This window comes from Somniosus microcephalus, chromosome 3 (assembly GCF_052327205.1).
Source record: "Somniosus microcephalus isolate GS21.2 chromosome 3, FLI_Smic_1.0, whole genome shotgun sequence".
Classification (NCBI taxonomy): domain Eukaryota; kingdom Metazoa; phylum Chordata; class Chondrichthyes; order Squaliformes; family Somniosidae; genus Somniosus; species Somniosus microcephalus.
The window spans coordinates 49,647,360-49,653,359 of NC_140989.1; positions in this window are offsets into that span (position 1 = coordinate 49,647,360).

Below are 6,000 nucleotides of genomic sequence, written 5' to 3' on the forward strand. Positions count from 1 at the left end.
CACCGGCGCACTGTGGCTGCAGTGTGTACCATCTACAAGATGCACTGCAGCAACTCGCCAAAGCTCCTTCAACAGCACCTTCCAAACCCGCGACCTCTACCACTTAGAAGGACAAGGGCAGCAGACGCATGGGAACATCACCACCTACAAGTTCCCCTCCAAGTCACACACCATCCTGACTTGGACCTGTATCGCCGTTCCTTCACTGTCGCTGGGCCAAAATCCTGGAACTCCCTTCCTAACAGCATTGTGGGTGTACCTACACCATATGGACTGCAGCGGTTCAAGAAGGCGGCTCACCACCATCTTCTCAAGGGCAATTAGGGATGGGCACTAAATGCAGGCCTAGCCAGCGACGCCCACATCCCATCCACGAATAAAACATTTTTTTTTTAAACTGTCAGACCCAAGTGACACTAACCCAAAACATCAGACAGTAATGTATGTAGGTTTCATTTCATCAGATTCGGTCTGTTTAAGAAAATTGTCACAAAACTGCACAAGAAAAAGGAGTTGGAAAAAGCCTGAACCATGACAACGCTGTCTAAACCATTAATATTTTATATACAGTACTAAGATTCCAGTTTAAATGTCTCTCTTCAGACTATAAACTTTTCTAGTCTTTGCTCATAACTCACCCCTTTTGCGCTTGAGGTCATTTTTGTTGAGCTTTTTGCACTCGGTCCAATGAATGTGCATCCTTTATAAGCAGGTGATCGTAATTGAACACAATGCTCCTTGTGCTGTGACCAGTGCATTGTACAACCTCTGTAGCACAACCCTGTAGATTTATATTCCACTCCTCTGGCCATATTACCCAGCCTTTTCATAGCTTTTTAAACTGTCTCATGACATTGTCTAGACATTGACAATGATGGATCTATATATATGTCCAGGTCCCTTTCTAAATCTCCTTGTACTGATTCTGTCCTATTAATTTTATACTTTTATCAAACATTTATTTCTCTAACATGCGAGAAAGTAGTTAAGGGGGTGGGGGTCATCGTGTTGAGGCCCATGGTTGCTACAATTCAGGTTTTTGGGATTCTTTTCACAGCCTTTCCTGTGAGTGTAACTCACATTCTGTGGTTCAAAAGGTGTATGCTACATGATCTAGTCTTGCAGGTGGTGTGTGATTACAATTACCCCAGTTGCAATCCTCTGTGTACTGTACGTTATGTAAACTCTTGCTACGTGTTGGATCAGCTTGGTATGGTGGAATACCAAACAGAAATTAAAGTTTTCACAGGCTTAATAAATTAACAGATTTATTTACAATTTACAGGACACAAAGACGCATCAGAAATAAGATTAGGGAAATACTTGAACAGCATCAAGCATAAATTTATTTAGAAATGACGGCAAGTGATTGATCACCCTTTTTAATCTGCTGATGAAGAAGTAAACAATCAAAGGCAAAATACTGCAGATTCTGGAAATCTGAAATATAAACAGAAAATGCTCAGCAGGTCAGGCAGCATCTGTGGCGAGAGTGTTTCAGGTCTGTGGCCTTTCGTCTGGCGAAAGGTCATCGACCTGAAACGTTAACTCAGTTTCTCTCTCCACAGATGCAGCCTGACCAGCTAAGTATTCCCAGCATTTTCTGTTTATAAGATAAACAATCAGTTTTGCTACGTAAAGTTTCTGGATAAACTGCTCTAGACAAAGCATTCTTTTTCCTCTCATAACTCTCATAAGGGCAGACATGGTGGCATAGTGGTTAGCACTGTTGCCTCACAGCACCAGGGACCCGGGTTCGAATCCGGCCTCGGGCGACTGTCTGTGTGGAGTTTGCACATTCTCCCCGTGTTTGCGTGGGTTTCCTCCGGGTGCTCCGGTTTCCTCCCACAGTCCAAAGATGTGCGGGTTAGGTTGATTGGCTATGATAAATTGACCCTTAGTGTTAGAGGGATTAAATATGTGGGGATAGGGTGGGATATGTGTTGGTGTAGGGGTTACGGGGATCGGGTGGGATATGTGTCGGTGCAGGCTCGATGGGCCGAAATGGCCTCTATCTGCACTGTGGGGTTTCTGTGATTTCTGTGAACTCACTGCTTTGCTGATGACCATCTTCATCTGGGTAAAACATTTGATGCAATTAGATCTCTCGTAGTCCAGGGCCTGAAGTGCACTTTCTGATGTTTACCATGGTCCTAGTCCAGCCTAAATAAGACAATGGGGCAGTAATTCCTCCCCAAACGCGTGAGTACGGAAGGGGTAGTCACGCGTCTGGCCGGAGGAAATGCCGGTTTTCAGCATGCACAGCGCATGCGCTGAAAACCGGCATTTCCTCTCCTCTAACCCAAGAGGTGAAGAGGCGAGCACGTGCGCTGTAGGGGGCAGCGCGTGCGTCTTGGATTTCCTCTGTTTTGGGAGATTTGCGCATGTGTAAAGGCCTCCGGTCTTTACGCTTGTAAAAAGCACACGTAAGTATTTATTTTTACAGTTAAGTGGTGTTTTAGTGCAATTTAGAAATTTTTTTTCCACAGGTTTATTATTTTAAAGAATCTACAATAAGGTAAGTTTAGTTTTAGACCCTTTTTATTAAAAATTTATTTTTTTCAAAAAAAAATTATTGTTTAAATTATTTTTTTAAACTTATTTATACTTAATTTAATGATTGGGATGTTTTTTAAATTTTTATTTAAAGTTTAAATAGTGTTTTGGGCCACCGTAGTTTTCATGAGTTTGACAGCTCTTACTGTCAAACTCATGAATGAGTTTCCCCTCCCCTGATTGGCTGCACAGTGCTCACCTGATCCCAGCCGGCACATCGCACTAACTACGCCGCTGGATCAGGTTAGCACAGCGCGCCGACAGCTGAACCGGGCCTGTGAAAGGAAATGCAAGCAGGCCCGGGCTTCAGATGTCGACGCGCAGGGTGAGTGCAGATCGGGGGCTTGCACGCGCGGCAAGCCCCCGATCTAATTTCAGGGCCAATGGTTTCCAGTGAAGTCAATGGAAATAAAAATCAGGAGAGATGTAAAGCAGGCTGCTGCTTCGCTATCACCTGCTTTACACTATCGCACAACGTCACAATCTACCCCCGTCATGTTCCATTATTGACTTAAGTCAAAGCTTCTCCTTGACCCCTACCTCAGCCATATTGTATGAAACTCCACATTTACCCATCCCTACACCCTAGACTATTCAGCTTTGTTCTACTTTGAAAAGATGTGAGGCATCAGTTTCTGCAGCGTGGTTGTTGGCTGTTACGGGTTTACTTGCCGCACCCATGACTATAGAGCTGAAGATTTGCTAATGACGTAAGAAGAGCAGATGGAGTCGAAGTAAAAGTCCCAAATTGTTATCTTTGCACTGTTACTGTACTCGTATTCTTTGATAAATATTTAATGAACGGGTCATTTTTTTAAATACATACTGAAAATATCATGACATTTCCCCACATAATTCTGTCACTGATTCTTCCTACAGGAGTGTTCATGAAGAAAAGATTTGTTATTTGGGATCCTGAGGAACAGCTTGATGTGAATAATTTCTAGGTCTTGTTCTTTTTGTGTTTATATATCAGGTGGAAAAACAGCATGTAGCCAGAAACAGACCTTTCAAAGCTCAGTCTCTGGAAGTCAAACTTTGCTTTAAAAATGTCACGTATTTTGAGCTACCTAACTCTGAAAAATAAACACAGCTCCATATGTTTAATGGGTGTACAATCTGCCGCACTCTATTTGATCATAATCCTCACTCTGAACACGTCCCCGATGTTGACAACTCTACGATAAGGACAGATAAACCGGATGAATTTGATGCTCATGCTTGATGGAAGCACAGGAAGTGTTGGTGACTATGCACTGATGTGCTAATGAGTAGGCCACATAGCAGTAGGAAAGTAGGGTAAAGAACGCTCTAGCAACCATTTCAACATCTGCCTTGAAGGACAGAGGTTCAGGTATTACTACTGTCTGGGAGGCAGTACCACCGACAGAAGTGGTGTGAGAAGTTTCACTGCTGGCATTCTGGGAACACTTTCTCAATTATAAATACTTATAAGAAAACAAGAAAGTACAGAACAAGAAAAGGCCATTCAGCCCATCGGGGTAGACTTTGACTTTGTGCAATAGTGTAAAACGGCTGATAGGGAGTCAGCAGCCCGTTCTACACCTCTTCCGAGATGTGGAAATAAAAGTCGGGAGAGATATAAAATGGATCTATCCCATTAAGCCTGCACTTCCACAGATCATGTGCAATGGTCACTATTATAGACTCTACCTCACCCACTGAATTATTTTGTACAAATATTCCCTGTTTCCCAAAACTAATGAAACAAAACTGCAGAATATTCATCTATCCTCAATTCTTCACTGGTCAACTTCAGCCTGCAGTCCTCCAGATAACAGTCCTCTCCAATTTGGAAAGTGTGAGGTTATGCACTTTGGCAGGAAAAATCGTAGAGCAAGTTATTATCTTAATGGCAAGAAACTGGAAAGTACTGAAGTACAAAGGGATCTGGGGGTCCTGGTGCACGAAACTCAAAAGGTTAGTATGCAGGTGCAGCAAGTGATTAAGAAGGCCAATGGAATGTTGGCTTTCATTGCTAGGGGGATAGAATATAAAAATAGGGAGGTATTGCTTCAGTTGTACAAGGTATTGGTGAGACCGCACCTGGAATACTGCGTACAGTTTTGGTGTCCATACTTAAGAAAGGACATACTTGCTCTCGAGTCAGTACAAAGAAGGTTCACTCGGTTAATCCCGGGGATGGACATGAGGAGAGGTTGAGTAGATTGGGACTCTACTCATTGGAGTTCAGAAGAATGAGAGGCGATCTTATTGAAACATATAAGATTGTGAAGGGGTTGGATCGGGTGGATGCGGGGAAGATGTTCCCGATGATGGGTGAAACTAGAACTAGGGGGCATAGTCTTAGAATAAGGGGCTGCTCTTTCAAAACTGAGATGAGGAGGAACTACTTCACTCAGAGGGTGGTAGGTCCATGGAATATGCTGCCCCAAAAAGCTGTAGAAGCTACATCATTACATAAATTTAAAACAGAAATAGACAGTTTCCTAGAAGTAAAGGGAATTAAGGGTTACGGGGAGCGGGCAGGAATTTGGACATGAGTCTAGGTTCGGATCGGTTATGGCCCTGTGGGTAGCGGAGCAGGCCCAGGGGCCATGTAGCCTGATCCTGCTCCTATTTCGTGTGTCTAATTCTGTTAGATTCAGGAGATGGTTCTATGATAGTGGATTGGCGGTTAGGATCAGATCAGCCATGATCTTATTGAATGGCGGAGCAGGCTCGAGGGGCCGATTGGCCTACTCCTGCTCCTATTTCTTATGTTCTTATGTTCTTATAATTTCTCCAGTAGTACTAAACCATGTAGTGTCTGATCATCTCAGTTTATACCTGTCCCTAAAGCCAGAAATCCTAATCCCGGTCATAATTAGTTGCAATTGAGAAAGCACCAGCTCCAATACATCACCCGGGTGGATGCAATTTAGCAATGCAAGATCGCTTTGGCAGTTCATTCCAAATCAGACTTGATGAGACTGAGCATCTATCATTGAAACAGATTAGTGGACACACTATAAGCAGTGCTTGCTCACATGATCTGAGTAGCATGTATACACACTGTCTGATCCAGTGCAAAGAGGATTAGGAGTGACATATTGCCTTCTTTGTGGTTTGTTGCTAAGTGACCCTGTTAGTCATTTATTGATGAATCTTCAATGAAGTTGTGCTCTACAGTAACAGTTGTAGCTCTTGCAGGTTTTTTCCTACTGCTAGGTCATGTATATTACTGAACATGTGGCTAAGCAAGATCCCTGGATGATTTGTATCTTCTCAGCCTGGGGGCTATGAGGCCAATTATAACAGCCCTACTGCTACCAAAGCTAAGATCAGCTAACTCAGAATGAGCAGGGTATTGAATTTGGGACCACCCTGGTGAGAATGGTTCATTCTTGCACTGAGCATTGCACCGGGGCACTGCAGATCTAAGGTTATATTTGTCTTTTATTGTGCTGGGGTCTAAAGAAT